The sequence below is a fragment of the Panthera uncia genome, chromosome X, assembly GCF_023721935.1.
Source record: "Panthera uncia isolate 11264 chromosome X, Puncia_PCG_1.0, whole genome shotgun sequence".
Lineage (NCBI taxonomy): Eukaryota > Metazoa > Chordata > Mammalia > Carnivora > Felidae > Panthera > Panthera uncia.
This window is the reverse complement of record NC_064817.1, coordinates 37,099,181-37,124,173: the sequence shown is the minus strand read 5'-3', so window position 1 is coordinate 37,124,173 and position 24,993 is coordinate 37,099,181. Positions and strand designations below refer to the sequence as shown.

The window sequence follows — 24,993 nt, the reverse complement described above, 5'->3', positions numbered from 1 at the left end:
CTCTCTGCGTCCCCCTCCCCGTCTCTCCACTGGCATCTGGATGCTTTAACTACATTAGATACATAAGGAGAGTCTTTATTTGGCAGGACCCGCCAAGGTAGCCAGTGGTAGTGACGGTGATAACAATCATCGTTACGCATTTAAGGAGTGCCAGGTGTTGTCCTTTAGTCAGCCGAGGCGCCATTTGATGCGTAGCTATTATCTTTATTCCCATTTTACAGTTGAAGAAACCGAGGCACAGAGCGATGAGTCACTCACTCACAGGCCGGAGCTACCCAGTTTCAGTGTGAAATTGGGTTTCTTCCAGGCAGCCTGGCTTCACAGCCTAGGTGCCTAGGCGCTGACTTTAATATACCCTGTGTGAAAGAAACACAGTTACTGTTACTAAAGCGAAGAAACCTGGAGCTCTGAGGCTGCCGGGGCAAGTAGGAAACGGTTTATTCCACCGGCCTATGAAATTTGATCCTAAACTTTATAGCGGGAAGCATCCAAGCTTGGAGGAGTTTTTCTCTTTGTTTAGAATTGGGAGGCGTTCATTTCAAAGCGAGATAAACCCATTTGACTTTATGGATTCGGAAGTGCCTGTTTCCAAGTTGTTGGCCCTTCAAGTCCCAGTTTTCTTTGCAGCTTCGGGCCACTGGATTCTGATCTCCACGGGTCAGTTGGCCGGACCAGCTTGCACTGGTTTGTGCATTTTTTTTTTTTTTTTTTTTTTGGCTGAGGGGGTAGGGGCTGCTAGCATCGCCCTTTGCTGAGAGGAAGCCAGCCACACAGGTAAGACAGACCCCAGAGAGGCAGGGCATGAAAAAAAAAATTCCAGAAGTAAAGAAGCAGGCTGTGTCAGAGTAATTGTGATAAATATTGTAAGTAATGGGATGATCACAAAACGAACCTCAAGAAACAAAATATTACTAGTATTCCAAAAGCCTCTCCCTCACCGGGCGTTGCTCGATTTAGCAAATTCAAATATATGTCCTCAATACTGCATGGGACCTGCTTATACTAAAAGATTATTTTTGTTTGTCTCAAATTCAAATTTAACTGAACATCTTATATATGTGTATTTTTAAGTTTATTAGAGAGAGAGCGCGTGCGCGCGCACACACACATGAGCAGGTGCATGCATGAGCAGGAGGGGAGCAGGGAGAGCGCAAGAGAATCCCAAGCAGGCTCTACACTGTCAGCGCAGAGCCCGATGCGGGGCTCGAACTCCTGAACCACGAGATCATAACCTGAGCCGAAATGGAGAGTAGGATGCTTAACCGACTGAGCCACCCAGGCGCCCCTGAACATCTTCTGTTTTACGTGGCAACCCTACGTATCACCCTTTCTGGTCATTACCCCTTTCAGAGTTAACCATCCTGGCTGCCCGTGACTATAGTTAAGTTTTGTTTGCTTTTCATAAATGTCTGGGGTCCTTTTGTGACTTGAGTTTTTTGAAGCTCAGTATTGTTTGTGAGATTTGTTTATGCGGCTGTCTGTGGAGGTAATTTGCACATTTTCATTGCTCTTTAGTATTCCATTGTGTGAGTATGACATTTATATACTCCCTTTAGTCTTGAGAAGAGATTTGGTATGTTTGGGGTTATTAAGAAGAGGTTGTTCACGTCTGTTGGTACAATCGCTAAATCATATGGTTTCTCTCCGTTCAGCTTTAGTACACACTATCAAAGTGTGTCTGCCGTTTTAAATATCCACTAGCGTTTTATGTTCCTGTCTCTCCACATTCTAACACTCGATATTGTTGGTCTTTCACATTTTACTTATTTTGATCGGCGAGTGTAGCGAAACTGTAGTATCAGTCTGCACCCAACCTGATTCCTAAGGAACTTGATCATGAATTTACACATTTATTGGTCATTTCTCTTTTGTGTAGTGTCTGTGTATGTCTTGTCTAATTTTCTACTAGGTTGCCTCTCCCCTCCCTGCCCCCCCTTTTTTTTTTTTTTACTTCTATAGGTTTTGGGTAGGACTCTTTCTGTCAGACATCTGTGTTGCAAACCTCTTCTTGTCTGTGGTTGGCGTTTTCACTTACTTAGTGGTGTGTTTGATGAGTAATTTTTCCTTTAGATTAGTGGTTTTTGTTTCCTCTTGAAGAAATTGCTCCTTATGCCAAGTTCATGGTATTTTTCTGTGTTATCTATTGGAAATTTTGTTTTTACCTTTCACATTTATTTATTTAGTTTTGTGTTTGTCCATTTATTTTTGAGAGAGACACAAACAGCGCGAGCAGAGGAGGGTCGGGGACAGAGAGAATCCCAAGGAGGCTCTGCACTGTCGGTGCAGAGCCCGACACGGGGCTCGAACGCTCAAAACCGGGAGATCGTGACCTGAGCTGAAACTGAGAGTTGGACACTTAATCGACTGAGCCACCCAGGTGCCCCTTACCTTTGACATTTAGATTTCTAATCTAACTAGTAAAAATGTGTGTGTGTGTGTGTGTGTGTGTGTGTGTGTGTGTGAGAGAGAGAGAGAGAGAGAGAGAGAGAGAGAGAGAGAAAAGAAGTAGGGGGTCCGGTTGTATTTTTTCCCATATGGATATTCAGTTGACCCAGAACCATTTGTTAAAGGATACAATTGAATTAAGTTGTAAGATCTTACTAGCTTTATTCAGCGATTCATGAATGGACAGCATCCAGTTGAGCAGACAGAAAACTCCGAAGAGCTGTCCCGGGAGGACCAAGACGTTTCATAGGCAGAAGGGGAACGTTATACTAGGCAAAAATTGAATTGGTTACCATTAAGTTATTTTCTTTTTACGGGGTGGCAGATTACCTAACTAGTGCTGATCGGGAGATTCATGATTGGCTGGTTTAAGATTCTCTTTCTGGGATATCCCAAACTGTAAGTTAAGTTTCAGTTCGTGACCTGGGGCTTAGCATGATCAGTTCCATTTAGGGCCTGCTGTCTTGTCTTTCTACACAGTTTCTCTACTTCTCTGCCATAGGGATCCAAATACACGTGGGCCCGCTTCTAGATGCGTGAGTGTATTTGAAAAAAAGTATTTACTTGATGCCTCAGACCAGTAGGAGCGTGTGCGTGCGGGCGGGCACGCGCGCGCGCGCGCGTTTTAGGTAATGACCATATACTTACTAGGTACCTCGGGCTGTCATTTAACAAATCACTATTTGTATATTGGGCGTCCTTGTCTGTGTCCAAATCAGATGGCTGCATTTAAAAAAAAAAAAATTGTTACACTAACCTTGGTACGGATTGTGTTGTCAAAAAGTGGTTATTTTAAAAAGTTGTACTTAGTTAAAAGATCAGACATTGTGTGGTGCCTAGAATGGTCAAAAAGTCAGTAGAGCCAAATCCGCTCCCCCCCATCCTGTTTTTAATCAGTCCCCACCTCTTGCCTATTACAGAGTCTTGCATGCTGAATTCAATTGTCAAGAGAAAAACCTTGGCCTCCTGGAGATAGCATAATTACTGGTTGTTTGGGTTTAAAATTCTAACACAATTTAACTTTTCCTGCTTAGAGATTAAAAAAGGAACTTGTTTCTCCCCTTAATTAGCTGCTGGTAGTCATGAGCAATTGATTGATTGCTGCCCACAGCTAGGCGATGTGCATCCTATACGAGAAGTATTTCTAAAATATACGCATTTGTACACATTGATGACATTGAAATTGTTCGGATGTGAACTAATTGAAAACCTTAGGGAAAGGTCACAGCTAAATTCCAGACCCACGGTATATTTTTCCAACAATTTACAGGCTGGGTTTATTTTGAGCTAAGAGAATTCCAGGTATAGTGTTCAAAATAAGAGGGTCTTAAAAAGGACATTTCCAGCCAGAGCTGAAAATCTTTTCCATGGAATTTTGGACAGATGTTTGTATAGCTGATCCTGAATGCCCCTAATGAATAATGAGTACACTTTGTGTTTTTTTTTTTTTAATTTTTTTAACGTTTATTTATTTTTGAGACAGAGAGAGAGCATGAACGGGGGAGGGTCAGAGAGAGAGGGAGACACAGAATCGGAAACAGGCTCCGGGCTCTGAGCTGTCAGCACAGAGCCCGACGAGGGGCTCGAACTCACAGACTGCGAGATCATGACCCGAGCCGAAGTCGGACGCTCAACCGACTGAGCCACCCAGGCGCCCCCACTTTGTGTTTTTTGTATGAAGCTATCTTGCTACCATCTTGGGAGGGTTTGTTGTAAATAGTCCATTTCTAATTGATGGTGAAGCAACTGTTTCCTTAAGAAGAAAAACAAAATTATTGGAATTCACAGCAGTAGAATGAAACAAATTCAGAATCTCCCTGCCTCTCTTACAAAAGGGTGTGGGCAATATCTTGAAATTTATTTTTACCTAGACTAATATACGCCTATTTACTAATCTATAAGGAAATCACCTTGGGGAAAGTTACTAGCCACGTAAAAAAACAGCTGAAGGGCACACTAGGTGTAATACCTAGTATACATATTGACTTCATCATGTGATGTTAGATAAATCCATTTAAATTTAGCTCAATGACAAAGATAATAGTAAAACAATCACTTTATTCACAAGGGGGAGGGTTTTCCCGATCCAAAGTTCTGCTTACAGATTTCCTGGTTATGGTCTTCGTGGTCAATTCGATCGCCTTAAAATAAACTACATCAGGTGCAAACCCCTCAACCTGACGCCAAGCCCATTGGAGTTTGCCAGTCACGTTATAAGACCAATTTAATGAGTCGTGACCAGCATTTAAACAAACAAACAAAATGGACTAGAAAAGAATAAAAACTCATGAGTAGTGCATGATGCATGGGAACAGTTCAGTATTGTTTCATGAACGTTTGCTTCTGTAACACATGTGCGTGTGAACTGGGTTGCACTAAAACCTGTTTGTTATTGTGGTTAAAGAGTGGGAAATACTCTCTCATTAGAGCGGTCTCCACAGTTCTTGCCTCTATTTTATTTTAATTTTTCAAATGTTTATTTTTGAGAGAGCACAAGCAGGGGGAGGGGTAGTGAGGGGGGACAGAAGATCCAAAGTGGGCTCTGTGCTGACAGCAGGGAGCCTGATGTGGGGCTTAAACTAACGGTGGGATCATGACCTGAGCTGAAGCCGGGCACTCAACCAGCTGAGCCACTCAGGTGCCTCTCTTGTCTCTGTTTTTTGTTTTTTTTATTTTTTAATTTTTTTTTATTTTAATGTTTGTTTATTTTTGAGACAGAGTGTGAGTGGGGGAGGGACAGAAAGAGAGGGAGACAGAATCCGAAGCAGGCTCCAAGCTCCGAGCCGTCAGCACAGAGCCTGACGTGGGGCTTGAACTCCTGAACCATGAGATCATGACCTGAGCTGAAACTGGACACTTAACTGACTGAACCACCCAGGCGCCCCTCTTGTCTCTATTTTAAATTCAGATGTTCAGTTTCCTTCCAGGCCAGATCTAGTCTCTTACCCTTTAGGAAGCCTCAACAGATCCTAGTTAGATTTTTTTTTAATTGCTGTAAAATTCATATAAAATTAACCACTAACATTTTATTTTATTTTTTTTATTTATTTTTTTTAATGTTTATTTATTTTTGAGACAGAGACAGAGCATGAACGGGGGAGGGTCAGAGAGAGAGGGAGACACAGAATCGGAAGCAGGCTCCAGGCTCTGAGTTGTCAGCACAGAGCCCGACGCGGGGCTCGAACTCACGGACCGTGAGATCATGGCCTGAGCCGAAGTCGGAAGCTTAACCGACTGAGCCACCCAGGCGCCCCTAACCACTAACATTTTAAAGTGTACCTACCATTCAGTGGCATTTGATGCCTTCACCAAATGTTTTGCGACTATCACCTTTATCTAGTTCAAAGACATTGTGATCATCCCAGATTTGAATCTTTTTACCTTTTCAGCTCTGGGGGGACTCCTGTGTACAAGTGATTTGTACAGCCCATGGTATGATAGCATGATCCATGAATTGTTGATGAAATGATCCAGTAATAATGGTCTCTTCTCCATAAAGGCTAATCAGTTTCTGTGGATTTGTTGATTTCAGTCCACTTACCTGCTCTGTGTGGTTTTCCCTTTCCCGCAAAGGATGCGAACTGTAATGGAAGGTGGGGAGCATCGTAGAGGAAACTTTAGGGGCTTTTTCTTTACTGTAAAATTTCCTACTTGATTCTTTCCCCTGTTTCCCTTATCCAAGTAGACCTAAAAATCCTCTTACAGTTTCTACTGTAGAGGGCCTTAGTAAGGTATGATATGTGGTACATGGGATGAGCAAAAGTCGTTTTCCTTCCTATTTAAAACTAAAAATGACCAGTTTTTCTTGAAAAGCAAATACGCGATCAAGCTTAGCTTACTTACGTTTCTTTCCTTTTTAGACATTAAAAAATTTCATAAGGCAGCATAATACATTTCTGTTCAGTAACGGTTTTAATCTGAGATGGGGTTTACTTTTTTAAAAAGTAGGCTCAGTTGATTTACTTTAAATGAAGGTTGTAAATTCATTTTAATTAATGCTGTTTACACCATGAAAACACATTGACAGTGTTAAATAAGTTACTGAAACCATATGGCAAAGCGATAGGAATAAAAACCTAGCCTAAGACTTATTTATTTAAAGTTTATTTTGAGAGAGAGGGAGAGAGCTTGAGTAGGGGCAGAGAGAGAGACAGGATCCCAAGCAGGCTCTGTGCTGTCAATGCAAAGCCCAAGTGGGGCTCAAACCTTCCAACCTGGAGGTCATGACCTGAGCTGAAATCAAGAGTTCGATGCTCAGCCGACTGAGCCACCCAGGTGTCCTGAGTTTTGAGAGTTCTTTAAACATTCTGGATACAAGTCCATTGTTGGATATGTGCTTAGCAAATATTGTCTCCCAGTCTGTGGCTCGAATTTTCATTCTCTTAAAACAAGGCTAGAAAATATGCATACATTTTTAAAGATAAAATACAACATGAATCCAAACTGATATTTCCAATGCAAATGAAGGATTATAAGGTTTTTATTTAACTTCTTTGATTCTGTATTTATCTTTTACTTATATTGAGAATCTTGATTCATAAGGATGTTAGCATAATTATTTTCTTACTTTATCCTACCATAAGGATATACATCCATATAATAGTTTCTGATCAATAATAACATTATTAACAATTTGAGTTTTGAAATGGTTTCAGATATCTTTGTAGTTCTTTTGTTTTATATATCGCATTAGGAATGATTGGTCAAGTTATTATTTTTTTTAACATTTATTTTTGAGAGAGTGCGAGTAGGGGAGGAGCAGAGAGAGAAGGAGACACAAAATCTGAAGCAGGCTCCAGGCTCTGAGCCATCAGTATAGAGCCCCACGTGGGGCTCAAACCCGTTAACCTTGAGATTATGACCTGAGCCAAAGTCGGATGCTTAACTAACCGACTGAGCCACCCAGGTGCCCCAAATTATTGTTTAAAAAAAATTTTTTTTTTAATGTTTGTTTATTTTTGAGACTGAGAGAGACACAGAGTGTGAGCGGGGAAGGGACAGAGAGAGAGGGAGACACAGAATCCAAAGCAGGCTCCAGGCTCTGAGTTGTCCACACAGAGCCCGATGTGGGGCTCGAACTCACGAACCACAAGATCATGACCTGAGCTGAAGTCTGATGCTTAACCGACTGAGCCACCCAGGTGCCCCAGTGGGTTTTAATTTCACTGAAATGATTCCTGATAATTATGGTTAGGTCACCAGCTCAGTACCCAGTTAGGTTTGTTTGTTCTGTTTTGCTGTTGCTTTTTAACTTTAAGAACTTTGTTTTATTATGGTGTAAAACTAAAACATTTATAGGGTTTCAAAGTCAAATTTACGAAGTGAGGTGCATTTAGACAAGTACAGCTTTTATCCCTGTTCCTTTAATCGTGCTATCTCCCCCTTCTCTCTATAAGTGACTTAACCCAAAACTTCCATTTTTTATTTTTTTTGTTTTGAAACAGCAAATTATAATGGTGTATACTCCATTCATAGCTGCATAGTCCTCTGTTGTGTGCACATACCAGAGTTTACTCAACACATCCCCTTTTGATGTGTAGTTGCATTTTTTTCCCCAGTCTTTTGCTATCATGAGTATTGCTGCAATAAATAGCCAAAGTTGTGCTTCAAAAGAAACGACTGAAAAAGTAAAAAGGCTGCCTACAATATGGGAGAAAATACCTGCAAAGTATATGTGTGATGAGGGACTTATATCCCGTATATCTAAAAATGAGCATAGGATCTGAATAGACATTGCTTCAGAAAACCTTTCCAAATAGCCAGTGAACCCATGGAAAGATGCTCAATATCAGTAGTCATTAGGAAAATGCAAATCAGAGCCCCGGTGAGCTATTATTACTCTATACCGCCTAGGACGGGTATAACAAAAAGAGACAGTAACAAGTGGTGGCAGAGATGTGGAGATACTGGAATCCTCGCGCGTTGCTGGTAGGAATATAAAATCGTGTTGCTGCCACGGAAAAGTCTGCAGTTTGACAAAAGTTGAAACGGATAGTTACTGGGGTGCCTGGGTGGCTCTATCAGTTAAGCATCCGACTTCGGGTTAGGTCATGATCTCGCTGCTCATGGGTTTGAGCCCTGTGTCGGGTTCTACTGACAGCTCAGAGCCTGGAGCCTGCTTCGGATTCTGTCTCCGTCTCTCTCTGCCCCTCCCCTGCTCACGCTCTGTCATGCGTTTTCTCTCTCTCTCTCTGAAATATAAATAAAACATAAAAAGTAGACCTAGAGTTACTATATGATGTAGCACGCCCAGGTGTATACCCAAGAGAAAAGAAAGCCTGTATCTACAAAAAAAGAAAAAAAGGGAACGTGAACATTTATAACAACATTATTCATAATAGTCAAAATGTAGAAATAAGCCAGATGTCCGTCAGCTGATGAACAGATAAATAAAATGTGGCCTATCCATCCAATGGAATATTATTTGGCTACAAAACTAACAATACATGGGGTACCTGGGGGGCTCAGTAAGTTAAGCATCCGACTCTTCATTTTGGCTCAGGTTCTTGATCTCCCGGTTCATGAGATCATGCCTCATGTTAGGCTCTGCGCTGACAGCGTGGAGCCTGCTTGGGATTCTCTTTTTCCCCTCTCCGTCTGCCCCTCCCTCTCTCGTGCTCTCTCAAAATAAATATTTAAACAATCCACTGACACATGCTACGACACGAATGAACCTCACAAACATACTGCACACCGTATGCAAAGGACTGCGTGTTGTATGATCCCATTTATGTGACAGGTGCAAAATATGCAAATCTGTAGAGGCAGAAAGTAGATGAGTAGTTGCCTAGGCCAGTGGGCGGGCGGGGGGGGGGCGCGAGGGGATAAAATGGGAGTGAGGGCTTATGGGAATGAGGTTTCTTTTGGGGATGATGAAAGTGTTTCTAACTTTGCACAACTTTGTAATTGTAGTTAAACTCCATTGAGTTGTGTATTTTAAATGGGTGAGCTTTATGGTATATAAACTATAATTCAATAAAATGGTTAGAAAATAAATAGCCAAAGAAAGGAATCGGTGGCAAGGAATCGCTGGACAGACCGATGGGAGATATCCAGCGCTATTCCTAACTGTTCATTTGGGGCTCGGGAATCAGAGTCACTCTGCCTCTTCGGGAATCAAACACGTAACTTTGGTCGCTTTTGTATTCTGTTCTGGACTTTATAGCTGCGTCACTTGGGAGAGATCCTTTGGGCTCTCTCCTTGACAGAATACCTGACTCACAGTGGCTTAAGCCAAATCGATTTTTCTCATTGGAAGAACTCTAGGGGTGTGGCGGTTTTAGGTTTGGGCAGTGGCTGATGAATGTCATGAAGGGCTCAGACTCTTTTTATCTCTCCGTTCTGTCATCATTAGAAGGTTGGCTTTGCTTTCCCGGCTCTGTGGCCTCATGGTTGCCAGGTGGTTGCTTCAGCTCCAGCCATCACAACTTCTCATGACCATGTTCAAGACCAGTAGGAAGGAGAGGGAGGCAAAAAGACTCTTATATCAGAAAACAAAGTGTTGCCCATCCCCCACCCCCAGTAGATGTCCCCCTTACATCTTCTTGGCTAAAATTGAGTCACACGGCTCTCCTTTGCCAAAGGGGTATTGGGAACTTGATTTTTCACCATCTATTTTTGGACCTGGGAAAGACAAAAAGCAGTAAATAATGGCTTTGGGGAGCTCACAAACTTTGTCACACCAGCCACAGACTCGATACCTGTGAGTCTAGATGCCTCCTCGGCCTTAACATCCCTTTCTTTAAAATATTTTTGTGGTTTTTTTTTTTTAAGTTTATTTATTCTGAGAGAGAGGTAGTTGGGAAGGCACAGAGAGAGAGAGGGTGAGAGAGAGAATTCCAAGCAGGCTCTGTGCTGTCAGTGCGGAGCCCTACGTGGGACTCGAGCTCAAGAACCATGAGATCATGACCTGAATTGAAATCAAGAGTCGGACGCTTAAGCGACTGAGCCTCCCAGGGGCCCCTTTGTTTGTGTGTTTTCATACACAGGTAACACACGAGTATACCATTATGGTAAAAAATTCAAACAATACTGTTTTTTTTCTTACCAGTCTTCCTCTCCATAGTGGAAAGCAAACCTAATACTCCAATGAAACCAGCATACTCACGGTCTGTCCTTTGGCTATATTTTGGACTTAATTATTAAACCACTCCATTATTTTTTTAATGTTTATTAATTTTTGAGTGGGGGATGGGCAGAGGGAGAGGGAGACACAGAATCCAAAGCAGGCTCCAGGCTCCGAGCCATCAGCACAGAGCCCGACGCGGGGCTCGAACTCGTGGACCGTGAGATCATGACCTGAGCCGACATCGGCCGCTTGACCGACTGAGCCACCCAGGTGCCCCCTAAACCACTCAATTATGGGTTTACTTGCCTCCATCCTGTCATTCCCTTTCCTCTTCCCATCCGGATCGTAGCCTTCCCCCTGCGGGTTGGCTCTACTCCCCGCTTCTCATTAAAGCCTTCCCTGACCATTTCAGTAGGAGCCCTCTCTCCATCTGCACATCCCTCAACGCACCTATGGTGTCCACACCACCCATTCACTGGCTTGTCGCCTGTGTTGTCTTTTGTGTTACGTGTGATCATGACATTCCTCAGCTGACCGAAGAGACTGTGCTCGATTGCTCTTCGGGTCGCCTTTCCTTACCCTTAGAAGGTGCGTGTCGATTGCCTCTGTCCACCTGTAGCAGCCATGCCTAAAAGCCCGAAGGCATCGTCGCAGTTTGGGAGAATCCTCTCCGGAATTAGCTTCTTGCTTGTGTCTTCCGCTGCGGACCAGAGCATTTCTTATTTTAGCAACAGTAAATATAAGCGGGGAAGAAAGTCCTTGGCTTTTGTGGCTTAAATGGGCTTCCACAAAGCGGCCGGGAGAGCATGAAAATGTCAGGTACAAGTTGTGACTCAAAGCCTCTCCTGTGGCCCGTTGTGCCATGCAGAGGGACACTTCTCTCTTCCTCGTTGGCGTCCAGTTTGGCTTTTTCTGGAAGCTGCACATTTTCCCCTGAGCATTCATTTAGGCAGGGCCCCTTAAGAGGCCAGTCACCTGACGACAGGATTCTAGATCCTCACAAGTGCAAATGTAAAGGGATTTCTTGGGCCACTTCCTGAGAAGTTTATCCTGTGACTATAGCCGTAGAGAGGGTAGAGCCCGCTCTGGAGGGGAGGTCGTCCCCGAAGCATAAAGAAGCGGGAGGTGGGCATTTTCACTCCCTCCCTCATTAACCACGCCCTCAGATACCTGAATTCGACCTGGAAATGCTCTACTGTGACAAAGTGACCGGCTTGGCCAGCTGAAGGCCAAATTAACCCTGTGCTTCATCCCCAAGGAGGGGATGGTCACCGTTCCTAGAGTTTTGGGGGAGAACGGGTCGGTTCACATGGCTTACAGTTAATTTAGACTACCTGTTGTTCATCACATGAGTTTGGCAGTTGAAGCGGAAATGGTGGTTTTATCATTTATGGGACTATTTCCATCTCATTTTTTGGAGACTTAAATCCTTTATTGCTCGGCTGTGTTCATGTTCATACTTCATGCTTTATGCAAAGGCACCTGTGTGGGATGTTTCCTAGTCACCAAGGGAAGTGGACCCTCTCCTTGGTTTTATTGTTAATTGAAATTTTTGCTGAGGAAATTCTAGATTCGCGTGTAGTCCTAAGAAATAATAGTTCACGTGTAGTTCTAAGAGGGATCCCGTGTACCCTTTACCTAGTTGCCCATTGGTAACATTTTGCAAAAAACTATAGTATAATAGCACAACCAGATAGTAACGTTCCGATAACCCACGGATCTTAAGATTTCCCCAGCTTTGGGGCGCCTGGGTGGCTCAGTGGGTTAAGCGTCCGGACTCTTGATTTTGGCTCAGGTCATGATCTGACAGTTCACGAGTTCAAGGACCATGTTGGGCTCTGTGCTAACAGTGCGAAGCCTGCTTGGGATTCTTTCTCTCCGCTCCGCCCCCCTCTCAAAATAAATAAATAAACATTAGAAGGTAAAAGATTTCCCCAGCTTTACTTACACTCATTTGCGTCTGTGCATTTAGTCTATACGTTTCACCACATGTGTAGGTTGCTGTGGTCACCCTGACAGGGAAGATACAGACCAGTTCCATCATCACAGGGATCTGTCCTGTTGCCCTTTGATAACCCTACCCACCCCCACCCACATCCTTCCCATCAACTGCCAACTCCCTTCCCCCACCCCCCATGCTGATATCTCTGACTCTTGGCGACCACTAATCTGTTCTCCATTTCTTTCTTTAAAAAAATTTTTTGTTTAATGTTTATTGCTGAGACAATGCGAGAGACAGAGTGCAAGCGGGGGAGGGGCAGAGAGAGAGGGAGACACAGAATCTAAAGCAGGTTCCAGGCTCTGAGCTGTCAGCACAGAGCCCGACGCGGGGCTCGAACTCACAAACCGTGAGATCATGACCTGAGTCGAAGTTGGACGCTTAACCGACTGAGCCACCCGGGCGCCCCCACGTGTGCTCATTTTCTGAGAGAAGTGTCCAAGAGTGCAATTGCTGGGTCATATGGTAATTACATGTTTAGTTTTATAAAAAAACAAAAGCGAACTTACCAAGCTAATTTTGAGAGTGTGTGTACCATTTCACATTCCCGAGAGCAGCATGTGAGTGATGTAGTTTGTCTACATCCTCGTCAGCATTTAGTGTTGTCACTATTTTTTATTTTAGCTGATAGGCAGTGTAGGGATATCGGACTGTGGGCTTAAATTGGCATTTCTCTGATGGCTTATGTATGAGTTGAATATCTTTTCATGTGCTTATTTGCCATCTGTGTATCCACCTTGGTGAAATGTCTGTTTATATCTTTTGCCTGTTTCTAATTGGATTGTGTTTTCACTGTTGAGCTTTGAGAATTCTTTATATATTCTAGATACTAGCCCTTCATCTAAGATGTGGTTTGCACATATTTTCTCCCAGTCTGTAGCTTGTCTTTTCATCCCGTTAACTGTCTCTTTGCATAGCAAAAAAGTTTCTAATTTTGATGAGGTCCAATTTATCAATTTTTCTTTTTATGGATCATGCTTTTGACGTTAAGTCTCAGAACTCTCTGCCCAGCTCTGGATTCTGAAGATTTTCTCCTATGTTTTTTTCCTAAAATTTTCATAGCTTTACATGTTCTGTTCAAGGCTGTGATCCATTTCGAGTTGATTTTTGTATACGGTGTGATGTTTAGGTCATGATCCATTTCATTTTGTCCATGGTTATCTAATTACTCCACCATTTGTTGAAAAGGTTATCCTTCCTCTATTGAATTGTGCTTTGCACCTTTGTAAAAACTCGTTTGAGCATTTTGGAGTGTTCTCTATTCTGTTCTGTTGGTCTATGTGTCCATCCTCCTGCCAATCCTACCGTTTTGATCACTATGATAATACAGTAAACCTTAATATCAGGTGTAGTGATTCCTTCCGCTTTTCTTTCATAAGTATCTTCTGTGTCTGGAGCCTGTACCTTCCGTAGGAATTTGAGAATAAACTTGTCTGTGTCTACAAATAACTTTGCTGGGATTTTGATAGGAATTGCAGTAAACTTCTAGATCATTTTGGGGAGAATCGGCATCTTTACTACATAGAGTCTCCCAATCCGTGAGCATGCTGTGTCTCTCCATTTCTTTAGGTTGTCTTTGATTTTTTTTCACCAGCATTTTGTACTTTTCAACCCAAAGATCCTGTGTGTGCTTCATATTTCATTTTTCTCTGGAGAGATTGTAAATGACATCGTGTCTTAAATTTCAGTTTCATGGGGTGCCTGGGTGGTTCAGTTGGTTAATTTGACCAACTCTTGATTAGGACTCAGGTCATGATCTCACAGTTCATGAGTTCAAGCCTGGCATCGGGCTCTGTGCTGACAGTGTGGAGCCTGCTTGGGATTCTCTCTCTGTACCTCCTGTGCACTCTCTCTCTCTCAAAATAAAGAAATAAACTTAAAATAAATTTGTTTCATATGTCCAGCATTAGTATATAGAAGTGTGATTGACTTTTGTGTGTTGATTTGCATCCTGTGACCCTGCTGAATTCAATTATTAGTTGGAGGAATTTTTCTTTTTTTGTAAATTCCATGAATTGTTTTTTACATAAACAATCTTGTCACCTACAAATAGGGACAATTCCTTTTCTTTCTTTCCCATCTAGTATCCCTTCATTATTACTTTTTTTTTTGCCTTTCATGGTGGGTAGAACGTCTAATAATGTGTTGAATCAGAGTATGAGAGCAGACATTCTTGCTTTTTGTTCTTTAAAAAAATTTTTAATTTAAAATTTGACTTTATTATTTTTTTATATGATTTATTGTCAAGTTAGCTAACATACAGTGTAGACCGCATGCTCTTGGCTTCAGGAGTAGATTCCCATGATCCGTGACTTACATATATAACACCCAGTGCTCATCCCAACAAGTGCCTTCCTCAATACCCATCACCCATTTTCCTTTGTTCTTGATCTTGGGAGAACATTTAGTCTTTCACTATGAAGTATGATGTTAGCTATAGGTTTTTTGTGGATGCCCTTTATCAAATCATTCCCCTGTATTCTTAACTTTTGGGGGGTCTTTATCATGAATGGGTATTGGATTTTATCGAATGTGTTTAACCTGTATTAACTGATACTAACATTTGAGTTTTCTATTTGTTGATATGGTAGATTACATTGATTTTTTTTTTTCCAAATGTTAGCCAGGCTTGCATAACACATATCCCATGGTCATAATGTATAATTCCTTTTTTACAACGCCCGGCTCCATTTGTTTTTTTTTTTTTTTTTTTTTTTTTTTGTGGCAGATTTTTTTCATTTATGTTCATGAGAGATTTTGGTCTGTAGTTTTCTTTTTTTTTTGAACTGTTTCTCCGGTTTGGGTATCAAGATAATACTGACTTAATAAAATGAATTGGGGAGACTTCCCTCCTCTTTATTTTCAGGAAGACAGTGTACAAAATTGGTGCTAATTTTTGTTTAAATATTCTCCAGTAAAGCCAGCGGGGCATAGGGGTTGCTTTTTGGCTTTAGTTATTTATTATTGTGTTTTGGCTATTAGTTATAAATTCAGGCTCTTTAGTAATTTATTTTAAAATTTTATTTGCATGTTTTAATTTTTTTTGATTTTTTATTTATTTTTGAGACAGAAAGCAGGAGCTGGGGAGGGGCAGAGGGAGAGGCAGACAGGAAGTGAAGTGGGCTCCGTGTTGATAGCACAGAGCCCAGTGTGGGGCTCGAACTCACAAGCCCTGAGATCATGACCTGAGCTGAAGTCGGACACTCAGCTGACTGAGCCACCCAGGTACCCTGTAAATTCAGGCTCTTGAGAGGTTACTATTCAGATTATTTCATCTTGACTGTATTTGGTAGTTTATGGTTTTGAGAAATTGGTTCCATTTATTTTATTAAAAAAATTTTTTTTTATGTTTATTTGTGAGAGAGAGAGAGAGACAGAGTGTGAGTGGGGGAGGGGCAGAGAGAGAGGGAGACACAGAATGTGAAGCAGGCTCCAGGCTCCGAGCTGTCAGCACAGAGCCCGTCGCGGGGCTCGAACTCACGGACTGTGAGATCATGACCTGAGCCGAAGTCAGACGCTCAACCGACTGAGCCACCCAGGTACCCCTATTTTATTTTTTTTATTTTAGAGAGAGCACAAGCTGGGGAAAGGGACAGAGGGGGAGAGAGAGAGAGAGAATGAATGAATGAATGAATGAATCCTAAGCAGGCTCTTTGCTCACCACGGAGCCCCACGCGGGGCTCCATCCCACAATCCTGGGATCGTGACCTGAGCTGAAATCAAGAGTCGGACACTCAACTGACCGAGCCACCCAGGTGCCCTGGTTCCGTTTTTTCAAGCTGTTGAATTTATGTGCATAAAGTTGGTCAGAGTGTTCCCTCATTATCTTTTTAATGGCCATGGCATCTGTGAAGATAACCCCTATTTCATTTCTTATATTGGTGATTTGTATCTTAACTCTTTTTAAAAATGTTTCAGTCTTGCTAGAGATTAGTTTTACTAATATGTATTTTTTATTTTTTTGTTTTAAAACTTTTTTTATTTATTTTTGAGAGAGAGCGAGTGCACGTGCACATGCATGGGAGGGACAGAGAGAGAGAGAGAGAGAGGGGGAGACACAGAATCTGAAGACAGGCTCCAGACTCTGAGCTGTCAGCACAGAGCCCGACATGGGGCCCGAACCCACGAACCGTGAGATCATGACCTGAGCCAGAGTCAGATGCTTCACCGACTGAGCCACCCAGGCACCCCACTAATAAGTATTTTTTGAAGAACAAATTTTGTATTTGATGGATGTTTCTCTATTTTCCTATTTTTATCAGCTTCCCTGATTTCTGCTCTAATCTTTATTATTTCCTTCTTTGTGCTTGCTTTTATTTTACTCTTCTTTTTCTAGTTTCTCGAAGTAGGAACGTAGGGTATTGATTTGACATCTTTCTTCATTTCTTTTTCTTTCTTCTTTTTTTTTTAATGCTTATTTTTGAGAGACAGAGAGCGTGAACAGGGGAGGGGCAGAGAGAGGGGGAGACACAGAATCCCAAGCAGGCTCCAGGCTCCGAGCCATCAGCGCAGAGCTTGACGCAGGGCTTGAACCCACAAAGCATGAGATCACGAACTGACCTGAAGTCGGACGCTTAACCCATTGAGCCACCCAGGAGCCCAAGACCTTTCCTAATTCCTAATACCAGTATTTAGTGCTAAATTTCCTCAACGCTGTTTTAGCTGCATCCCACATATTTTGATATGTTGTATTTTCATTTTCTTTCAGTTCCATGTGTTTTCTAAACTTTCTTTTGAGATTCCCTCTTTGACCCATATACTATTTAAAAGTGTTGTTGAATTTTCAAATATTTGGAGATTTTTTTTCCTGTTGTCTTTCTGTTATCGATTTCCAGTTTGATTCCATTATCATCAGAGAATACAGCGGTTATGATTTTAACTCTTGAATTTGTCAAAGCTGCTCTTATGGTCCGGGATATGGTCTGTGTTGGTGAATGTTCCAGGCGCACTTGAGAAGAGTATGTATCCTGCTGTCGTTGGTCATATGTGTTGGTTGCGGTCCCCAACTCTAACTGTGGATTTGTCTATTTCTCCTCTTAACTGTATCAGTTTTGCTTCACCTATTTTGAGGCGCTGTTGTTTGGTGCACACACATCTCAGTTTGTTGTATCTTTCTGGTGGATCGATTCTTTTATCCTTGTAAATGTCTCTATTCTCTCTAGTAATTCTCTTTGCCCCGCAGTCTAGCGTATCAGATATTGATATAGCCACTTTTGCTGTCTTACAATTGGTATTTGCCTGGCGTGTCTTTTTTTCATATTCTTTACTTTCAGCTGACTTACGTCCTTGAATTTGAAATCAGTTTCCTGTGAATAGCAAGTAGTTGATGATGCTTTATAAATGCACCCTGCAAATCTCTTTTGATTACTGTATTTAGATCATTTACACTTAAGCTGATTATTGATGTGTTAATGCTTATGTCTGATATATTATTTCTGTTTCTTTCCTTTGTCTCTCTTCTTTTCCCATGGGATACTGAAACTTTTTTTTTTTTTTTTTAGGATTCCATCTTGATTTATTTATAGTATTTTTGGATATATAGCTTCCAAAAATTTTTTATTATGGAAGTATAGTTGACATGCAATGTTATATTAGTTTCTGGTATACAGTATAGTGACTGAGAGGTACAAACTTCCATTTGTAAAATAAATAAGTCACAGGGATGAAAAGTACAGCATAGGGAACTCAGCCAGTAATATTGTAATGACATGGTGACCACGCTTAACTGTGGTGACAGTTACGTGATGTGTAGAATTGTCAAGGCACTGTGTTGAGTGTATCTCGTTTTTTTAAAATATTTTTTTTTAATTTTTTTTTTTTTTTTTTTTTTTTTTTTAGCGTTTATTTATTTTTGAGACAGAGACAAAGCATGAACGGGGGAGGGTCAGAGAGAGGGAGACACAGAATCTGAAACAGGCTCCAGGCTCTGAGCTGTCAGCACAGAGCCCGACGCGGGGCTCAAACTCACAGACCACGAGATCATGACCTGGGCCGAAGTCAGCCGCTTAACCGACTGAGCCACCCAGGCGCCCCTTAAAATATTTTTTTAATGTTTATTTTTGTGTCTGAGAGAGAGAAAGAGAGAGAGAGAGAGAGAGCGCGGGGGAAGGACCGAGAGAGAGGAGGACAGAGGATCCAAGGCAGGCTCTGTGCTGACAGCAGAGAGCCTGATGCAGGGCTCAAACTCCGGAACCGTGAGATCATGATCTGAGCCGAAATCGAAGAGTCTGATATTTAACCGTCTGAGCCACCCGAGCACCCCAAGCGTATCTCTTAGCATAGTTTCCCTAGTGGTTGTTCTGGATTTCATAGTATATATGTGTGACTTACGTGGAATGAAGCATAGAAACCTCACTTCTGTTCAGGTCTCTATACCTTTCCCATTTTTAAATACTATTGTCAGATTGTTGGGGAGGGAGTGGGAAGTCAGATGTGACTCTTGTGCTGTGTTGCAGGTTCTTTGATTTTTTTTTTTTTTTTTTTTTTTTTGGTGCCATCTTCTTTGACCCTCAGCTTGCCTAGGATGCCATTCTAGATGGTGTGTTACTACAGGAGTGTTGAACTTGGCAGTTAGGAAGAGCTCACTTCAGCCTCCCTACCCCCAGCGCACATACACGCGCACGTGAGAACGCACGCACACACAGGCTCTCACACTCGTGAACCTCCATCCATGAACAACTCCCTGATTTTACCCTTGAGGTATACTTTCTTCCATAATATCCTTAAAGAAGGTACTGGGCCAGGTCATGAGCTCCTGGTTTCCATCTCCAGATACATTGCCCGTGTGTATACCACTCACAGCTGCTTTTAGCTTTTCTATTCTTCTAGTCTCATCAGTGGAACCAGGTGCCCCTCTTCATAAATTCTAGAATTAATCCCCAATAGATCCCTTAAGTCAGCAAAGGTGATAAATTTTCCTTCTATTTTTTGTGCTCAAAGTTTGAGAAGAGGTTTTTTTTTTTTTTTTTTTTTTTTTTGTCAATGTATAAAGAAAATTACCGGTTGGATCACTTAATAATCTTATTCTGTTTAAAAAAAAAAAAACATTCAAGCACAACTTTCGGAAACTAAATGTATTAGTTTGTAATGCTTTCTACTGCGAATAATGGAATACTTGACCCATAGAGGCTTAGAACAAGCAGGGATTTATTTTTTTCACCAAGCAGGCAGTCTGGAGGTAGGTGGCTGCTGGCATTCATTTAAAGGGTCCACTTTGAGCCAGCATCTCTGGGATCCTCCCCACCTTACTCCTCATGATCTCAATGGGGCTGCTGTAGCTCCAGCCATCACATACGCATCTCAAGGCAAGAAAAGGTGAGCTAGGAGCAGCGTCACTTGCATTTGTCCCTTGGCTCAAGTGGAAAAAAAAGCCTTTTCCAGACTCCCAGAACAGACTTCTGAAAAGGAGGCCGAGGAAACAAGTGGAGTGTTTTGCCTTTTCTGGCTTCCAAAAGGAGACCAGCAAGGGAGAAGCAATTTGGGAATGGATGTACTAATCAACTACAATAAGCTGACAGTTTTACCTGACTTTTGGGGAAGTCATTAGAATTCTTTTTACTGATTGGTGCTTGGGGTTTAATTATTTAGAGAAAAAAATATCAAAGTTTTTTGAGGAAGGGGCTGTGCATCTCTTTAGATCTTACTTAAATTTTATTTTCCACTCTACTGATTTAAATACATTATTAAATATGTAAAACCAGGATGCTTGGGTGGCTCAGTCTGTTGAGCGTCCAACTCTTGATTTTTGGCTCAGGTTTGTGGGATTGAGCCCCGTGTTGGGCTCTGCAGTGACAGCATAGAGCCTGCTTAGGATTTTCTTTCTCTCTCTCTCTCTGCCACTCCCCTGCTTGTGCTCGCTTGCTCTCTCTCCCTCTCAGAATAAATACACACACACACACACACACACACACACACACGCTAATGTTACATATGTAACACCAATCTTATTATTATATTGAGCTGATGGCTAAGAGTCATGAGCACAACAATTTTCCAAGTTAGGTTTGGAAAGAGAGGAAAATTAGCTTAAAAAATGTTTGAAGTTTCCTTGACTTGGCTTTTTTGTTTTTACATTTGGGGTTTCTTTGAGTGATTTAGCTTTATTAATAAGTAATGGTAGCTTTCATGCTCTTATTTTCCTGAGCTCTAAGATCCCACTATACCTGAGGCAATTTTGTTGTTATTTTCTCTGGGAGGTTCACAGCATCTACTGAAAGACTTTTTTTTTCTCTATAAAAGTACAGAAAACAAGAAAAGAGAAAATGAATTCTTAAAATAAATATGACATGAAGGGAGAAAAAAACATCTATTCGTGGAGCAGAAGCCGACCAGTCTCAAACCTGATGAAGCAGGAATATCTAAGAATGATAGTTTTAGTAATTCTAGATCATACGTTCCATTAACCTCAAAAACACAGAAAAGTAGGTTGTTGTTAATGTACATCAAAGTATTAAGTACTGGGGCGCCCGGGTGGCTCAGTCGGTAAAGTGTCCTTCTTCGGCTCAGGTCATGATCTCAAGGTTCGTGAGTTCGAGCCCCGCATCGGGCTCTGTGCCGACAGCTCGGAGCCTGGAGCCTGCTTCGGATTCTGTGTTTCCCTCTCTCTCTGCCCCTCCCCCACTCACAGTCTGCCTGTCTCGCTCTCTGTCTCAAAAATAAACATTTAAAAACTATATTAAATATGGGACGCCTGGGTGGCTTCGTCGGTTAAGCTTCCCACTTTGGCTCAGGTCATGATCTCATGGTTCATGGGTTCCGGCCCCACATCGGGCTCTGTGCTGACACACAGAGCCTGGAGCCTGCTTCGGGTTCTGTGTCTCCCTCTCTCTCTCCCCTAACCCTGCTCATGTTCTGTCTGTCTCTCCCTCTCTCTCTCTCTCTCTCTCTCTCTCTCTCAGAAATAATTAAACATTAAAATATATACATATATGTGTATATATATATAAAATGTACACGTATATACGTATATATATATAAAATGTATATGTATGTGTTATATGTATATATGTACATGTACATGTGTGTATGTATGTGTGTGTGTGTGTGTATATATATATATATATAAAATATGAGCTGGCTCTCTCAGTCCTCAAATTTCCCGTAACCACTGATGACTGGGAAAGGCGTTCTATAGCACTCTCTCACACCTGTCCTGCTTGTAAGGAAAAGGTAGTAATACCAGCTATTAAGTTTTCGGTCTCCTTATCCCATCTGTTTCCGGTCATGGTGGTCATTTGCCTTGTTATATTTGTCAGAAGTAAAGGTATTCATTCAGCCTTGATGATGGAAACAAGGGGAAGTCCTTTGCTTTTCTCTAAGATGCACGACACATGCAAGGCCCAGCGTTTAAAGGCTCAGGCAGTGAGCGTGCATCCTGGGTTAACCCCTTACACTAGTGAGTGACCTTGGGCAAATGACCTAAACTCCCTGTGTCTGAGGATCCCCATCGATCAAATAGTAACGATAAAGCATACTCAGAGATTCACTCTGAGAATTAAAAGGATTTAATGCTTTTAAAGTACTTAAAACAGGGGCACGCCTTAAAACAAGGGTGGCTCAGTGGGTTGAGCGTCTCGACTCTTGATTTTTGGCTCAGGTCATGATCCGAGGTCATGAGATCGAGCCCCGTGTTGCGCTCCGTGCTGAGTGTCGAGTCTGCTTAAGATTCTCTCTCTGCCATCCCCTGCTCGCTTGCTCTCCGTCTGTCTCTTAAATAAAGAAGAAATAAAGTACTTAAAGCGGTGCTAGGCATGTTAGCTGTTATGGCTACAGGAATGGTATTCATATCTGCAAAGATGGGCTTGGTCTAGCTCATGTGGTGCCCTACTGAACGGTCAGGTCCTTTCCAAGCACCTCATTCTTCCTGCCTTTGTCGCGGGCTTGTGAAGCATCTGGGCTTTGCCGGGCAGCCTAAAAAGAAACAGCGAGCCTCTGATGTCCTGGAGCCCTGAAGGAAAGATTATAGATGGATGAACAACTCGTGACGCTAGAGCCTGCTTCTCAGTTTGGCTTAGCTTTATGGTTTCTACAGGGGCCCTGGCAGCTTATTGATTATCCAGCAGTCAATCCGAGCACGTGATAAAATTGATCTTCCCACCTTTAGCAACCAGGAAGTGGGGTTGGGGGGATCGGCTATTAATTTGATGTAAAGCATCAAGGGCAGTCTGAGCCTGGCTGCCGGCTTTCCAGTAGGGGCCTTATAAGCGGGGTGGGACCCGAGGAGTGGAGATACCAGGGAGCCCTGGATCTGAGGATAGTATAGTCCTCACTTCGTCATTCACTAAGACATTTGCCTGGGGTGGCGCCTGGGTGGCTCAGTTGGTTGAGTGTCCGACCTCAGCTCAGGTCATGATCTCAGGGTTCGTGGGTTCGAGCCCCACATCGGGGTCTTGTTGACAGCTCAGAGCCTGGAGCCCGCTTTGGATTCTGTGTCTCCTCCTCCCTTTCCCCCTCCACCGCTCGTGTTTGCTCGCGCTCTCTCTCTCTCTCTCAAAACTGAGTGAACATTAAAAAGAAAAAGATTTACACTCTCAGCAACTTTCAGATGTACAGTACAATATTAACTGTAGTCACCATGTTGTATATTACATTCTAGGACTTTTGTCACTGCATGTTTCTACCTTTTGGCACCTGTCATTACCCGCCCCCCGCCCCCTCCCCCCCGGCATCCACCAATCTGTTCTCTGTATCTATGACCTTGTGGTGTTTTTTTTTTTTTTTTTTTTTTTAAGATTCTACATGTACGTGAGATTATAGACCCTTCTTGGGTCTGTTGGCGATCTGTGTGTCTCCTTTAGGATGATACCTGTTCAGGAGCGCCTGGGTAGCTCAGTCGGTCAAGTGTCTGACTTCGGCTCAGGTCGTGATCCCCTGGTTAGTGAGTTCGAGCCCCACATTTTAGGCTCTGTGATGACAGCCCTCTCCTCTCTGTCCTTCCCCCACTCGTTCGTGCCTGTGTGTGCGTGCTCGTGCTTTCTCAAAAAATTGAAATGTTAAAAAAAAAAATACCTGTTCAGATCCTCTGCCCATTTTTTCCCACTGTATCATTTGTCTTTGCGCTCTTGAGTTGTATGAGTTCTTCGTATATTTTTGGACATTAACCCCTCATCAGGTAGGAGATTTGCAGATATCTTCTTCTGTTCACCAACGCATCATGCTTTTGCAAACAGCCGTTGCCCTGGCTGTATACAATCCTGGCAAAATGTTAAAGCTCAAGCAGCAAATTCGGGATAATGGTTACCTCTGGACAGGGAGGCAGGAGTGTGAGAGAGGGCTTCATTGTGATCTGAAATTTTTCTTTAAATTCAGGGCTGTGGATGGATATTCGTTATATGATACGCTATCTGCCTCAATAAATACTTACATTTGTTTATTTTGTAAAATATTTTGAGAGCGAGCGAGAGAGCGCACACACACGAGTTGGGGAGGGGCAGGGTGACAGGGAGAGAGAGAATCCCAAGCAGGCTTCACGCTGATGGGGCTCAATCCCACGACCACGGGATCACACTCTGAGCTGATATTAAGAGTCAGGCGCTTAACCAACTGAGCCACCCAGGCGCCTCTGTTTACATTCATTTGTTATGTATATTCATTTATTATTTATATTTAGCTCCTTGTGCACAGGGGCAAAGGATATTTGGGAATGGATTTCTTAGGCCAGAAGGCATATAGACTTTTCACATTCCTAAGTATTGCTGGACCTCTCCCCAGAGGGATTATCTCCTTTACTTTCTTACTAGCAGGTGCATGCGAGTTGATGTTGGCCCCCATCTTTGCCAACCCTTGGTAGTATCGTCCAGGCCTTTCTCTCTCTGCCCAGGTCGCCAGAAAAGACGGGAGGGCAGTGAGGGAAAAGGACAGCGAGGTTTTAAAATTAGGATGACAGTGGCAGCTCTGAAGAATTTCCACTTATGTTTGTTTTAATGAGGAAACACTTTTATTTTCTGCGTTGGTGAAAATAACTTCTGTGGGAAAACCATTGCATTTTTACTCTGAAGTGGAAGACTTTTTTTCTTCCCTGTTTGCATTCTTAGCAAATAAGTGGAATAGACCAATTAGCAAACTAATGTTCTAAATGTTCACTTGCAGTCAGTTATTTTTAACTGTTTTAAACAGCATGGAGCATTGGGTTTATTCCTCTTGCTTTTCAAAGTTTCGAATTTGCTAAGATGAACTGAAAATGTGACACAACTTTCTGGGTAAGGATTGATCAGAATTTTTTTTTTGCCACTCGAATATGCATTTTGTAATGGGCAAAGTAAGCTACGGGAGATGTGGTTTACCTTTTAAAACAGCTAAGACACGGGACACCCGGATGGCTCAGTCGGTTGTGTGTACGACTCTTGATTTCAGCTCAGGTCATGATCTCACAGTCGTGGGATCGAGCCCCACGTCGGGCTCCACACTGGGCGAAGAGCCCGCTTAAGATTCTCTCTCTCTCTCCCTCCCTTTCTCTCTCTCTCTCTCTCTCTCTCTCTCTCTC

At 42.5% G+C, this 24,993-nt stretch overlaps 1 protein-coding gene across 1 annotated transcript in view; it reads left to right on the top strand.

Moving 5' to 3' along the window:
• The window catches only part of EFHC2 (EF-hand domain containing 2), a 212,067-nt gene that overhangs the window by 313 nt on the left and 186,761 nt on the right, over nt 1-24,993 (top strand). The gene's annotated exons all lie outside the window — the stretch shown is intronic.